This window comes from Leptodactylus fuscus, chromosome 10, assembly GCF_031893055.1.
Source record: "Leptodactylus fuscus isolate aLepFus1 chromosome 10, aLepFus1.hap2, whole genome shotgun sequence".
NCBI lineage: Eukaryota > Metazoa > Chordata > Amphibia > Anura > Leptodactylidae > Leptodactylus > Leptodactylus fuscus.
In genome coordinates this window covers 440,904-457,829 of record NC_134274.1, presented here as the reverse complement: position 1 = coordinate 457,829, position 16,926 = coordinate 440,904, and positions in this window count along the sequence as shown.

The following is a 16,926-nucleotide window of genomic DNA, read 5'->3' as shown; positions in this document are numbered from 1 at the left end:
GGTCGTATAGAGAGTACTGCAGCTGGTGTAGATGTGATGGGTACGGTAAGGGGTCGTACAGAGAGCACCGCAGCTGGCGTAGATGTGAGGGGTACGGTAAGGGGTCGTACAGAGAGCACCGCAGCTGGCGTAGATGTGAGGGGTACGGTAAGGGGTCGTACAGAGAGCACCGCAGCTGGCGTAGATGTGATGGGTACGGTAAGGGGTCGTACAGAGCAATGCAGCTGGCGTACATGTGATGGGTACGGTAAGGGGTCGTACAGAGCAATGCAGCTGGCGTACATGTGATGGGTACGGTAAGGGGTCGTACAGAGCAATGCAGCTGGCGTACATGTGATGGGTACGGTAAGGGGTCGTACAGAGAGCACCGCAGCTGGCGTAGATGTGATGGGTACGGTAAGGGGTCGTACAGAGCACCGCAGCTGGTGTAGATGTGATGGGTACGGTAAGGGGTCGTACAGAGAGCACCGCAGCTGGCGTAGATGTGATGGGTACAGTAAGGGGTCGTACAGAGAGCACCGCAGCTGGCGTAGATGTGATGGGTACGGTAAGGGGTCGTACAGAGAGCACCGCAGCTGGCGTAGATGTGATGGGTACGGTAAGGGGTCGTACAGAGAGCACCGCAGCTGGCGTAGATGTGATGGGTACGGTAAGGGGTCGTACAGAGAGCACCGCAGCTGGTGTAGATGTGATGGGTACGGTAAGGGGTCGTACAGAGAGCACCGCAGCTGGCGTAGATGTGATGGGTACGGTAAGGGGTCGTACAGAGCACCGCAGCTGGCGTAGATGTGATGGGTACGGTAAGGGGTCGTACAGAGCACCGCAGCTGGTGTAGATGTGATGGGTACGGTAAGGGGTCGTACAGAGAGCACCGCAGCTGGCGTAGATGTGATGGGTACGGTAAGGGGTCGTACAGAGAGCACCGCAGCTGGCGTAGATGTGATGGGTACGGTAAGGGGTCGTATAGAGAGTACTGCAGCTGGTGTAGATGTGATGGGTACGGTAAGGGGTCGTACAGAGAGCACCGCAGCTGGCGTAGATGTGAGGGGTACGGTAAGGGGTCGTACAGAGAGCACCGCAGCTGGCGTAGATGTGAGGGGTACGGTAAGGGGTCGTACAGAGAGCACCGCAGCTGGCGTAGATGTGATGGGTACGGTAAGGGGTCGTACAGAGCAATGCAGCTGGCGTACATGTGATGGGTACGGTAAGGGGTCGTACAGAGCAATGCAGCTGGCGTACATGTGATGGGTACGGTAAGGGGTCGTACAGAGCAATGCAGCTGGCGTACATGTGATGGGTACGGTAAGGGGTTGTACAGAGCAATGCAGCTGGCGTACATGTGATGGGTACGGTAAGGGGTCGTACAGAGCAATGCAGCTGGCGTACATGTGATGGGTACGGTAAGGGGTCGTACAGAGCAATGCAGCTGGCGTACATGTGATGGGTACGGTAAGGGGTCGTACAGAGAGCACCGCAGCTGGCGTAGATGTGATGGGTACGGTAAGGGGTCGTACGGAGAGCACCGCAGCTGGCGTAGATGTGATGGGTACGGTAAGGGGTCGTACAGAGAGCACCGCAGCTGGCGTAGATGTGATGGGTACGGTAAGGGGTCAGAGAGCACTGCAGCTGGCGTAGATGTGATGGGTACGGTAAGGGGTCAGAGAGCACCGCAGCTGGCGTACATGTGATGGGTACGGTAAGGGTTCGTACAGAGAGCACCGCAGCTGGCGTAGATGTGATGGGTACGGTAAAGGGTCGTAGAGAGAGCACCGCAGCTGGTGTACATGTGATGGGTACGGTAAGGGGTCGTACAGAGCAATGCAGCTGGCGTACATGTGATGGGTACGGTAAGGGTTCGTACAGAGAGCACCGCAGCTGGCGTACATGTGATGGGTACGGTAAGGGGTCGTACAGAGAGCACCGCAGCTGGTGTAGATGTGATGGGTACGGTAAGGGGTCGTACAGAGAGCACCGCAGCTGGCGTAGATGTGATGGGTACGGTAAGGGGTCGTACAGAGAGCACCGCAGCTGGCGTAGATGTGATGGGTACAGTAAGGGGTCGTACAGAGCACCGCAGCTGGTGTAGATGTGATGGGTACGGTAAGGGGTCGTACAGAGAGCACCGCAGCTGGCGTAGATGTGATGGGTACGGTAAGGGGTCAGAGAGCACTGCAGCTGGTGTAGATGTGATGGGTACGGTAAGGGGTCGTATAGAGAGTACCGCAGCTGGCGTAGATGTGATGGGTACGGTAAGGGGTCGTACAGAGCACCGCAGCTGGCGTAGATGTGATGGGTACGGTAAGGGGTCGTACAGAGAGCACCGCAGCTGGTGTAGATGTGATGGGTACGGTAAGGGGTCGTACAGAGCACCGCAGCTGGCGTAGATGTGATGGGTACGGTAAGGGGTCGTATAGAGAGTACGGCAGCTGGCGTAGATGTGATGGGTACGGTAAGGGGTCGTACAGAGAGCACCGCAGCTGGTGTAGATGTGATGGGTACGGTAAGGGGTCGTACAGAGAGCACTGCAGCTGGCGTAGATGTGATGGGTACGGTAAGGGGTCAGAGAGCACCGCAGCTGGTGTAGATGTGATGGGTACGGTAAGGGGTCGTATAGAGAGTACCGCAGCTGGCGTAGATGTGATGGGTACGGTAAGGGGTCGTATAGAGAGTACCGCAGCTGGCGTAGATGTGATGGGTACGCTAAGGGGTCGTATAGAGAGTACCGCAGGTGGCGTACATGTGATGGGTACGGTAAGGGGTCGTATAGAGAGTACCGCAGCTGGCGTAGATGTGATGGGTACGGTAAGGGGTCGTACAGAGAGCACCGCAGCTGGCGTAGATGTGATGGGTACGGTAAGGGGTCGTACAGAGAGCACCGCAGCTGGCGTAGATGTGATGGGTACGGTAAGGGGTCGTACAGAGAGCACCGCAGCTGGCGTAGATGTGATGGGTACGGTAAGGGGTCGTACAGAGAGCACCGCAGCTGGCGTAGATGTGATGGGTACGGTAAGGGGTCGTACAGAGAGCACCGCAGCTGGCGTACATGTGATGGGTACGGTAAGGGTTCGTACAGAGAGCACCGCAGCTGGCGTACATGTGATGGGTACGGTAAGGGGTCGTACAGAGAGCACTGCAGCTGGCGTAGATGTGATGGGTACGGTAAGGGGTCAGAGAGCACTGCAGCTGGCGTAGATGTGATGGGTACGGTAAGGGGTCAGAGAGCACTGCAGCTGGCGTAGATGTGATGGGTACGGTAAGGGGTCGTACAGAGAGCACCGCAGCTGGCGTAGATGTGATGGGTACGGTAAGGGGTCGTACAGAGAGCACCGCAGCTGGCGTAGATGTGATGGGTACGGTAAGGGGTCGTACAGAGAGCACCGCAGCTGGCGTAGATGTGATGGGTACGGTAAGGGGTCGTACAGAGAGCACCGCAGCTGGCGTAGATGTGATGGGTACGGTAAGGGGTCGCACAGAGAGCACCGCAGCTGGCGTAGATGTGATGGGTACGGTAAGGGGTCGTACAGAGAGCACCGCAGCTGGCGTAGATGTGATGGGTACGGTAAGGGGTCGTACAGAGAGCACCGCAGCTGGCGTAGATGTGATGGGTACGGTAAGGGGTCGTACAGAGAGCACCGCAGCTGGCGTACATGTGATGGGTACGGTAAGGGGTCGTACAGAGAGCACCGCAGCTGGTGTAGATGTGAGGGGTACGGTAAGGGGTCGTACAGAGAGCACCGCAGCTGGCGTAGATGTGATGGGTACGGTAAGGGTTCGTACAGAGAGCACCGCAGCTGGCGTAGATGTGATGGGTACGGTAAGGGTTCGTACAGAGAGCACCGCAGCTGGCGTAGATGTGATGGGTACGGTAAGGGGTCGTACAGAGAGCACCGCAGCTGGCGTAGATGTGATGGGTACGGTAAGGGGTCGTACAGAGAGCACCGCAGCTGGCGTAGATGTGATGGGTACGGTAAGGGGTCGTACAGAGAGCACCGCAGCTGGCGTAGATGTGATGGGTACGGTAAGGGGTCGTACAGAGCACCGCAGCTGGCGTAGATGTGATGGGTACGGTAAGGGGTCGTACAGAGAGCACCGCAGCTGGCGTAGATGTGATGGGTACGGTAAGGGGTCGTACAGAGAGCACCGCAGCTGGTGTAGATGTGATGGGTACGGTAAGGGGTCGTACAGAGAGCACCGCAGCTGGCGTAGATGTGATGGGTACGGTAAGGGGTCGTACAGAGAGCACCGCAGCTGGTGTAGATGTGATGGGTACGGTAAGGGGTCGTACAGAGCACCGCAGCTGGCGTAGATGTGATGGGTATGGTAAGGGGTCGTACAGAGAGCACCGCAGCTGGTGTAGATGTGATGGGTACGGTAAGGGGTCAGAGAGCACCGCACCTGGCGTAGATGTGATGGGTATGGTAAGGGGTCGTACAGAGAGCACCGCAGCTGGTGTAGATGTGATGGGTATGGTAAGGGGTCGTACAGAGAGCACCGCACCTGGCGTAGATGTGATGGGTACGGCTTTTTGACAATTCTTTTTGTGGTTTTCCATTGAAGACAAAATAAATGAAGATAATACCAAAGAATCTGTGACTGCAATCATTATCTGGAAGAACACGAGTATTATCTGACAGAATTGCAGGGGGGCCAATACTTTTGGCCGACACTGTATATAGTATAGTATGTATAGTATATGTCACCTTATATTCACAAACCCTTCACTATCTCCGCTAGGTCCTCGCTGCAGCTCATGTTTGACTTCTCTGTTTGTTGCTGCAGGACATGGACCAGGACTGTCTATTGCTGGAGTTCGGCGGCTATAACCAGAGGAGTGTGTCGCCTCCTGCAGTCATGGGGTTTATCTTACACGGCATTCTGCATCACACAGACCCACAGATCAGAGAGGTAAGTGCACGGCTATACACAGGCCTGTAACGTTTTTCCTGCCTGGGATATTTTTCTGGTGGAAACACCTCTGGTGACCACTGCAACAACATGGGGACAGGACAGAGACCTCCTCTCACCTGGACTGTCACCAAAGACTCTACAACATTTTCCAGTCATATAAATCCTATTTCTCCTTGATCAGTGACTGAGCTGATGCTTTGTTACAGTGTGAACATGTGTTGTCCACTCACATGAAGACCTGCACCGGGAACCAGCTGAACTGTGCAAGGCTGTGAGTGAGCTCCGTCCTCAGCGGAACAGAACCCAGAATGAGTCGTCCATCCAGCGCTCGGTCACTGCGTCTGGCAGACCCCTCATTCCACTCCACTCGTATCCTGCAACAGCTCATGTGTCTGAGGATTCTCAGGGTGGTCACCTTACATCAGAACTTGTCACATTGTATGTCCAGGAACAAGTTATCATGGTGCCAACTGGGCACCCACACACACAATGGGGTGTCACACTATGTACAGGAGTGACTAGTATGGGAGCAGAGCAAACGTCCATGTCAGCCTACATGATGTGACCGCTATGAGGACTAGTGCAGGTGAGAGGAGCGGACGTCCATGTCGGCCTACATGATGTGACCGCTATGATGACTAGTGCAGGTGAGAGGAGCGGACGTCCATGTCGGCCTACATGATGTGACCGCTATGAGGACTAGTGCAGGTGAGAAGACGTCCATGTCGGCCTACATGATGTGACCGCTATGAGGACTAGTGCAGGTGAGAGGAGCGGACGTCCATGTCAGCCTACATGATGTGACCGCTATGAGGACTAGTGCAGGTGAAAGGAGCGGACGTCCATGTCAGCCTACATGATGTGACCGCTATGAGGACTAGTGCAGGTGAGAGGAGCGGACGTCCATGTCAGTCTACATGATGTGACCGCTATGAGGACTAGTGCAGGTGAGAGGAGCGGACGTCCATGTCGGCCTACATGATGTGACCGCTATGAGGACTAGTGCAGGTGAGAGGAGCGGACGTCCATGTCGGCCTACATGATGTGACCGCTATGAGGACTAGTGCAGGTGAGAGGAGCGGACGTCCATGTCGGCCTACATGATGTGACCTCTATGAGGACTAGTGCAGGTGAGAGGAGCGGACGTCCATGTCGGCCTACATGATGTGACCGCTATGAGGACTAGTGCAGGTGAGCGGAGCGGACGTCCATGTCGGCCTACATGATGTGACCTCTATGAGGACTAGTGCAGGTGAGAGGAGCGGACGTCCATGTCGGCCTACATGATGTGACCGCTATGAGGACTAGTGCAGGTGAGAGGAGTGGACGTCCATGTCGGCCTACATGATGTGACCTCTATGAGGACTAGTGCAGGTGAGAGGAGCGGACGTCCATGTCGGCCTACATGATGTGACCGCTATGAGGACTAGTGCAGGTGAGAGGAGTGGACGTCCATGTCGGCCTACATGTTGTGACCGCTATGAGGACTAGTGCAGGTGAGAGGAGCGGACGTCCATGTCGGCCTACATGATGTGACCGCTATGAGGACTAGTGCAGGTGAGAGGAGCGGACGTCCATGTCGGCCTACATGATGTGACCGCTATGAGGACTAGTGCAGGTGAGAGGAGCGGACGTCCATGTCGGCCTACATGATGTGACCGCTATGAGGACTAGTGCAGGTGAGAGGAGTGGACGTCCATGTCGGCCTACATGATGTGACCGCTATGAGGACTAGTGCAGGTGAGCGGATCGGACGTCCATGTCGGCCTACATGATGTGACCGCTATGAGGACTAGTGCAGGTGAGAGGAGCGGACGTCCATGTCGGCCTACATGATGTGACCGCTATGAGGACTAGTGCAGGTGAAAGGAGCGGACGTCCATGTCGGCCTACATGATGTGACCGCTATGAGGACTAGTGCAGGTGAGCGGAGCGGACGTCCATGTCGGCCTACATGATGTGACCGCTATGAGGACTAGTGCAGGTGAAAGGAGCGGACGTCCATGTCGGCCTACATGATGTGACCGCTATGAGGACTAGTGCAGGTGAGCGGAGCGGACGTCCATGTCGGCCTACATGATGTGACCACTATGAGGACTAGTGCAGGTGAGCGGAGCGGACGTCCATGTCGGCCTACATGATGTGACCGCTATGAGGACTAGTGCAGGTGAGCGGACGTCCATGTCGGCCTACATGATGTGACCGCTATGAGGACTAGTGCAGGTGAGCGGACGTCCATGTCGGCCTACATGATGTGACCGCTATGAGGACTAGTGCAGGTGAGAGGAGTGGACGTCCATGTCGGCCTACATGATGTGACCGCTATGAGGACTAGTGCAGGTGAGCGGATCGGACGTCCATGTCGGCCTACATGATGTGACCGCTATGAGGACTAGTGCAGGTGAGAGGAGCGGACGTCCATGTCGGCCTACATGATGTGACCGCTATGAGGACTAGTGCAGGTGAGAGGAGCGGACGTCCATGTCGGCCTACATGATGTGACCGCTATGAGGACTAGTGCAGGTGAGCGGAGCGGACGTCCATGCTGGCCTACATGATGTGACCGCTATGAGGACTAGTGCAGGTGAGAGGAGCGGACGTCCATGTCCGCCTACATGATGTGACCTCTATGAGGACTAGTGCAGGTGAAAGGAGCGGACGTCCATGTCGGCCTACATGATGTGACCGCTATGAGGACTAGTGCAGGTGAGCGGAGCGGACGTCCATGTCGGCCTACATGATGTGACCGCTATGAGGACTAGTGCAGGTGAGAGGAGCGGACGTCCATGTCGGCCTACATGATGTGACCGCTATGAGGACTAGTGCAGGTGAGCGGAGCGGACGTCCATGTCGGCCTACATGATGTGACCGCTATGAGGACTAGTGCAGGTGAGAGGAGCGGACGTCCATGTCGGCCTACATGATGTGACCGCTATGAGGACTAGTGCAGGTGAGAGGACGTCCATGTCGGCCTACATGATGTGACCGCTATGAGGACTAGTGCAGGTGAGAGGACGTCCATGTCGGCCTACATGATGTGACCGCTATGAGGACTAGTGCAGGTGAGAGGAGCGGACGTCCATGTCGGCCTACATGATGTGACCGCTATGAGGACTAGTGCAGGTGAGCGGAGCGGACGTCCATGTCGGCCTACATGATGTGACCGCTATGAGGACTAGTGCAGGTGAGAGGAGCGGACGTCCTTGTCGGCCTACATGATGTGACCGCTATGAGGACTAGTGCAGGTGAGCGGACGTCCATGTCGGCCTACATGATGTGACCGCTATGAGGACTAGTGCAGGTGAGCGGACGTCCATGTCGGCCTACATGATGTGACCTCTATGAGGACTAGTGCAGGTGAGAGGAGCGGACGTCCTTGTCGGCCTACATGATGTGACCTCTATGAGGACTAGTGCAGGTGAGAGGAGCGGACGTCCTTGTCGGCCTACATGATGTGACCGCTATGAGGACTAGTGCAGGTGAGAGGAGCGGACGTCCATGTCAGCCTACATGATGTGACCGCTATGAGGACTAGTGCAGGTGAAAGGAGCGGACGTCCATGTCGGCCTACATGATGTGACCGCTATGAGGACTAGTGCAGGTGAAAGGAGCGGACGTCCATGTCGGCCTACATGATGTGACCGCTATGAGGACTAGTGCAGGTGAGAGGAGCGGACGTCCATGTCGGCCTACATGATGTGACCTCTATGAGGACTAGTGCAGGTGAGAGGAGCGGACGTCCATGTCGGCCTACATGATGTGACCGCTATGAGGACTAGTGCAGGTGAGAGGAGCGGACGTCCATGTCGGCCTACATGATGTGACCGCTATGATGACTAGTGCAGGTGAGAGGAGCGGACGTCCATGTCGGCCTACATGATGTGACCGCTATGAGGACTAGTGCAGGTGAGAGGAGCGGACGTCCATGTCGGCCTACATGATGTGACCTCTATGAGGACTAGTGCAGGTGAGCGGACGTCCATGTCGGCCTACATGATGTGACCGCTATGAGGACTAGTGCAGGTGAGAGGACGTCCATGTCGGCCTACATGATGTGACCGCTATGAGGACTAGTGCAGGTGAGAGGAGCGGACGTCCATGTCGGCCTACATAATGTGACCGCTATGAGGACTAGTGCAGGTGAGAGGAGCGGACGTCCATGTCGGCCTACATGATGTGACCGCTATGATGACTAGTGCAGGTGAGAGGAGCGGACGTCCATGTCGGCCTACATGATGTGACCGCTATGAGGACTAGTGCAGGTGAGCGGACGTCCATGTCGGCCTACATGATGTGACCGCTATGAGGACTAGTGCAGGTGAAAGGAGCGGACGTCCATGTCGGCCTACATGATGTGACCGCTATGAGGACTAGTGCAGGTGAGAGGAGCGGACGTCCATGTCGGCCTACATGATGTGACCGCTATGAGGACTAGTGCAGGTGAGAAGACGTCCATGTCGGCCTACATGATGTGACCGCTATGAGGACTAGTGCAGGTGAAAGGAGCGGACGTCCATGTCGGCCTACATGATGTGACCGCTATGAGGACTAGTGCAGGTGAGAGGAGCGGACGTCCATGTCGGCCTACATGATGTGACCGCTATGATGACTAGTGCAGGTGAGAGGAGCGGACGTCCATGTCGGCCTACATGATGTGACCGCTATGAGGACTAGTGCAGGTGAGAGGAGCGGACGTCCATGTCGGCCTACATGATGTGACCGCTATGAGGACTAGTGCAGGTGAGAGGAGCGGACGTCCATGTCGGCCTACATGATGTGACCGCTATGAGGACTAGTGCAGGTGAGCGGACGTCCATGTCGGCCTACATGATGTGACCGCTATGAGGACTAGTGCAGGTGAGAGGATCGGACGTCCTTGTCGGCCTACATGATGTGACCGCTATGATGACTAGTGCAGGTGAGAGGAGCGGACGTCCTTGTCGGCCTACATGATGTGACCGCTATGATGACTAGTGCAGGTGAGCGGACGTCCATGTCGGCCTACATGATGTGACCGCTATGAGGACTAGTGCAGGTGAGAGGACGTCCATGTCGGCCTACATGATGTGACCGCTATGAGGACTAGTGCAGGTGAGAGGAGCGGACGTCCATGTCGGCCTACATGATGTGACCGCTATGAGGACTAGTGCAGGTGAGAGGAGCGGACGTCCATGTCGGCCTACATGATGTGACCGCTATGATGACTAGTGCAGGTGAGAGGAGCGGACGTCCATGTCGGCCTACATGATGTGACCGCTATGAGGACTAGTGCAGGTGAAAGGAGCGGACGTCCATGTCGGCCTACATGATGTGACCGCTATGAGGACTAGTGCAGGTGAGCGGAGCGGACGTCCATGTCGGCCTACATGATGTGACCGCTATGATGACTAGTGCAGGTGAGAGGAGCGGACGTCCATGTCGGCCTACATGATGTGACCGCTATGAGGACTAGTGCAGGTGAGAGGAGCGGACGTCCATGTCGGCCTACATGATGTGACCTCTATGAGGACTAGTGCAGGTGAGCGGACGTCCATGTCGGCCTACATGATGTGACCGCTATGAGGACTAGTGCAGGTGAGAGGAGCGGACGTCCATGTCGGCCTACATGATGTGACCGCTATGAGGACTAGTGCAGGTGAGAGGAGCGGACGTCCATGTCGGCCTACATGATGTGACCGCTATGAGGACTAGTGCAGGTGAGAGGACGTCCATGTCGGCCTACATGATGTGACCGCTATGAGGACTAGTGCAGGTGAGAGGAGCGGACGTCCATGTCGGCCTACATGATGTGACCGCTATGAGGACTAGTGCAGGTGAGAGGAGCGGACGTCCATGTCGGCCTACATGATGTGACCGCTATGAGGACTAGTGCAGGTGAGCGGACGTCCATGTCGGCCTACATGATGTGACCGCTATGAGGACTAGTGCAGGTGAAAGGAGCGGACGTCCATGTCGGCCTACATGATGTGACCGCTATGAGGACTAGTGCAGGTGAGAGGAGCGGACGTCCATGTCGGCCTACATGATGTGACCGCTATGAGGACTAGTGCAGGTGAGAGGAGCGGACGTCCATGTCGGCCTACATGATGTGACCGCTATGAGGACTAGTGCAGGTGAAAGGAGCGGACGTCCATGTCCGCCTACATGATGTGACCGCTATGAGGACTAGTGCAGGTGAGAGGAGCGGACGTCCATGTCGGCCTACATGATGTGACCGCTATGAGGACTAGTGCAGGTGAAAGGAGCGGACGTCCATGTCGGCCTACATGATGTGACCGCTATGAGGACTAGTGCAGGTGAGAGGAGCGGACGTCCATGTCGGCCTACATGATGTGACCGCTATGAGGACTAGTGCAGGTGAGAGGAGCGGACGTCCATGTCGGCCTACATGATGTGACCGCTATGAGGACTAGTGCAGGTGAAAGGAGCGGACGTCCATGTCGGCCTACATGATGTGACCGCTATGAGGACTAGTGCAGGTGAGAGGAGCGGACGTCCATGTCGGCCTACATGATGTGACCGCTATGAGGACTAGTGCAGGTGAGCGGAGCGGACGTCCATGTCGGCCTACATGATGTGACCGCTATGAGGACTAGTGCAGGTGAAAGGAGCGGACGTCCATGTCGGCCTACATGATGTGACCTCTATGAGGACTAGTGCAGGTGAAAGGAGCGGACGTCCATGTCGGCCTACATGATGTGACCGCTATGAGGACTAGTGCAGGTGAGAGGAGCGGACGTCCATGTCCGCCTACATGATGTGACCTCTATGAGGACTAGTGCAGGTGAGAGGAGCGGACGTCCATTTCGGCCTACATGATGTGACCGCTATGATGACTAGTGCAGGTAAGCGGAGCGGACGTCCATGTCGGCCTACATGATGTGACCGCTATGAGGACTAGTGCAGGTGAGAAGACGTCCATGTCGGCCTACATGATGTGACCTCTATGAGGACTAGTGCAGGTGAGAGGAGCGGACGTCCATGTCGGCCTACATGATGTGACCTCTATGAGAACTAGTGCAGGTGAAAGGAGCGGACGTCCATGTCGGCCTACATGATGTGACCTCTATGAGGACTAGTGCAGGTGAGCGGACGTCCATGTCGGCCTACATGATGTGACCGCTATGAGGACTAGTGCAGGTGAGAAGACGTCCATGTCGGCCTACATGATGTGACCGCTATGAGGACTAGTGCAGGTGAGAGGAGTGGACGTCCTTGTCGGCCTACATGATGTGACCGCTATGAGGACTAGTGCAGGTGAGCGGACGTCCATGTCAGCCTACATGATGTGACCGCTATGAGGACTAGTGCAGGTGAAAGGAGCGGACGTCCATGTCGGCCTACATGATGTGACCGCTATGAGGACTAGTGCAGGTGAAAGGAGCGGACGTCCATGTCGGCCTACATGATGTGACCGCTATGAGGACTAGTGCAGGTGAAAGGAGCGGACGTCCATGTCGGCCTACATGATGTGACCGCTATGAGGACTATTGCAGGTGAGCGGACGTCCATGTCGGCCTACATGATGTGACCTCTATGAGGACTAGTGCAGGTGAGAGGAGCGGACGTCCATGTCGGCCTACATGATGTGACCGCTATGAGGACTAGTGCAGGTGAGAGGAGCGGACGTCCATGTCGGCCTACATGATGTGACCTCTATGAGGACTAGTGCAGGTGAGCGGACGTCCATGTCGGCCTACATGATGTGACCGCTATGAGGACTAGTGCAGGTGAGAGGACGTCCATGTCGGCCTACATGATGTGACCGCTATGAGGACTAGTGCAGGTGAGAGGAGCGGACGTCCATGTCCGCCTACATGATGTGACCTCTATGAGGACTAGTGCAGGTGAGAGGAGCGGACGTCCATTTCGGCCTACATGATGTGACCGCTATGATGACTAGTGCAGGTAAGCGGAGCGGACGTCCATGTCGGCCTACATGATGTGACCGCTATGAGGACTAGTGCAGGTGAGAAGACGTCCATGTCGGCCTACATGATGTGACCTCTATGAGGACTAGTGCAGGTGAGAGGAGCGGACGTCCATGTCGGCCTACATGATGTGACCGCTATGAGGACTAGTGCAGGTGAGAGGACGTCCATGTCGGCCTACATGATGTGACCTCTATGAGGACTAGTGCAGGTGAGAGGAGCGGACGTCCATGTCGGCCTACATGATGTGACCTCTATGAGAACTAGTGCAGGTGAAAGGAGCGGACGTCCATGTCGGCCTACATGATGTGACCTCTATGAGGACTAGTGCAGGTGAGCGGACGTCCATGTCGGCCTACATGATGTGACCGCTATGAGGACTAGTGCAGGTGAGAAGACGTCCATGTCGGCCTACATGATGTGACCGCTATGAGGACTAGTGCAGGTGAGAGGAGTGGACGTCCTTGTCGGCCTACATGATGTGACCGCTATGAGGACTAGTGCAGGTGAGCGGACGTCCATGTCAGCCTACATGATGTGACCGCTATGAGGACTAGTGCAGGTGAAAGGAGCGGACGTCCATGTCGGCCTACATGATGTGACCGCTATGAGGACTAGTGCAGGTGAAAGGAGCGGACGTCCATGTCGGCCTACATGATGTGACCGCTATGAGGACTAGTGCAGGTGAAAGGAGCGGACGTCCATGTCGGCCTACATGATGTGACCGCTATGAGGACTATTGCAGGTGAGCGGACGTCCATGTCGGCCTACATGATGTGACCTCTATGAGGACTAGTGCAGGTGAGAGGAGCGGACGTCCATGTCGGCCTACATGATGTGACCGCTATGAGGACTAGTGCAGGTGAGAGGAGCGGACGTCCATGTCGGCCTACATGATGTGACCTCTATGAGGACTAGTGCAGGTGAGAGGAGCGGACGTCCATGTCGGCCTACATGATGTGACCGCTATGAGGACTAGTGCAGGTGAGCGGACGTCCATGTCGGCCTACATGATGTGACCTCTATGAGGACTAGTGCAGGTGAGAGGAGCGGACGTCCATGTCGGCCTACATGATGTGACCGCTATGATGACTAGTGCAGGTGAGCGGACGTCCATGTCGGCCTACATGATGTGACCTCTATGAGGACTAGTGCAGGTGAGAGGAGCGGACGTCCATGTCGGCCTACATGATGTGACCGCTATGAGGACTAGTGCAGGTGAGAGGAGCGGACGTCCATGTCGGCCTACATGATGTGACCTCTATGAGGACTAGTGCAGGTGAGAGGAGCGGACGTCCATGTCGGCCTACATGATGTGACCGCTATGAGGACTATTGCAGGTGATCGGACGTCCATGTCGGCCTACATGATGTGACCTCTATGAGGACTAGTGCAGGTGAGAGGAGCGGACGTCCATGTCGGCCTACATGATGTGACCGCTATGAGGACTAGTGCAGGTGAGAGGAGCGGACGTCCATGTCGGCCTACATGATGTGACCTCTATGAGGACTAGTGCAGGTGAGAGGAGCGGACGTCCATTTCGGCCTACATGATGTGACCGCTATGAGGACTAGTGCAGGTGAGCGGACGTCCATGTCGGCCTACATGATGTGACCTCTATGAGGACTAGTGCAGGTGAGCGGAGCGGACATCCATGTTGCTGCACACAATAGTAGTATTGAAGGAATATAGTGATTTATTTTCCGATAGAACATACGCCATTGACACAATGATAAATAATGGTTTTGAAAGGCAAACTGGATCAATCAGTATTGACGTTTTGGTCGTTAGACCTTCATCGGAATAGATCTAGTGCCTAGCATGGCAGGGAGAAGTGTCAGGGCACCACGTGACACTCGGCCAACTCTCAAGTTCTTCTAGGATTCATTTATGATCAGCCAGAACGTGAACACAACCAAAGAAGCACAAGAATTAGGGAAGGGGCTGGAGGGACCATGAACAGAACACAATAATCTCATAGAGGATGATCAGGAGACCCCCTTAGTACCTGCATACTGACACAGGGGCTACGTAGGGCCATAGTCCGAGAATTACAAACCTTCCACCATAGATAACCACACAAGCTCCAGGCCACTAACCAACCCCAAAAATATGAGACATGGCAGCGTTCTCTTAGGCGTGGTCGATGATTCCACCCACTGTGGCACAAGGTAGATTAATCTGCTTGTGGTTTGGTGATGGATAGGAGTCGTCCAGAGAAGAGGTGCAGCCGTCCATGACCTTAGACACCATCACTGGCCTAGTCGTTGGGTTTACGCTACTGGAAACCTTTCTGCAGGCCATTCACAATGTCCAGATTGCATCGGGCACCAGAACAACCCAGGATTTTCATGATTGGATCTGAGAGGAAGATGGTAGAAGCCATAGGCCTGAGTCTACTGCTGGGAGTTGTAGAATCTGTTGTTTGGTGATTTTTGGTCAGCCAAGCGGGTAGCCAAGGTCAATGGTTGTCTGCCAAGAGATGATGCTCCTGCTTTTGGGGCCACTACTCGCCACTGCTTTCATTGAGATCCCAATCTTCCTGTTCCAGGCCTTGGATGAGCTCTAGGACTATTACTGAACAGGTTATTACTTATACTTGGTATGAAGGAGGTTAGAAGACCAAAAATTGTCACGCGACAATCCCACGGTCAGACCCACGAGACGCTCAGATCTCTCCAGGATCCTCCTTCTTCTCTCTGAAGGATTCCCTTCTGGTCTTAACTATGAGCACAAAATTTGCCATGAGGAGATTGTGGACTAAATGTAATTTGTTGTCCTTTGAGGCAGGCGAAGGAATGGTCTCCGGAGTCCAGGGGGCGGTTTGGTTGGAATTTTCCAGTAAGTGCCCCAGCATTAGCCAGGGATCTTGTCAGGAATCCACGTGATCACTGAGGGAGGGAATAATCCCTGGAAAGGTGCAACAGGAGAGCCGAGAGCCTTCACCAGATATCAGAAGGTGTGACGCTAGAGCCGGAGGTTAGCGCCGTCTCTGTAGTATATTCACACGCGCACGTTGTGTTGGCCTTTACATTTTCTCTCCGTTTACGATCTATACCCAAATTTTGACTTCAAAACCTGCAGCAAAAATCCTGGGGAAACCTGCGGCTGTGACAACAGTCCTAAGAAAGCGGCCGCAGCAGCATGCCCAGTCCTAAGGGCCGAGGAATTGCCGTAAACCGCTTTGTAGTGGTGAGAGAGGCAGCAGCAGCTTGTCAGAGGAGAAGCCCCGACCTCCATGTTAGTCCATTGCCCGCTGCCCTACTGACATCAGCTGTTACTGGCTCATCTTCTTCTCCACCACCTTGTAGGAAGGATTCCATTATACGTCCATGTTGTCTCCTCCTGCATGTATTGGAGGGTAACCCAGCGCTGCCATCAGAAGTTGTACAGTAAGTGGAGTGATCCCATCTTACAATCAGCGCCAGATCAAAGCCTAGCCCTACAATCCCGGCCAGCTATGGACAAAAAAATCACCTAGGTCTGCTAACCCCATATATACCACCCCCTAAAACGGGCGAGCTACGTCACAGAGACATGAGCAGCACACAGGGTTACACCACAAAATGAATATATAGGATTAGTATCTGACTGCCGAGACCCTCGCCAATCCTAATGGGACCACCGCAGATAGCGAACTGCTGCCATCACTGGAGTATTGTGCTTGCTCTGAGGTTGCCATGGTAACGTCAGCACAAGCTTCTGCACATGGAGTTCCTGTCATGTCTTCTCTTCTCGTGTGCTATAGAAACCATGGGCAGAACCAGCAGGGTTATCAGGAGGTCGTAGTAGAGACGGTCACATCTGGCTCCGAGCGGCAGGACCAGCACAAGCGGACAAGTGACTAAGAGGCGGGACCAGCACAAGCGGACAAGTGACTAAGAGGCGGGACCAGCACAAGCGGACAAGTGACTAAGAGGCGGGACCAGCACAAGCGGACAAGTGACTAAGAGGCGGGACCAGCACAAGCGGACAAGTGACTAAGAGGCGGGACCAGCACAAGCAGACAAGTGACTAAGAGGCGGGACCAGCACAAGCGGACAAGTGACTAAGAGGCGGGACCAGCACAAGCGGACAAGTGACTAAG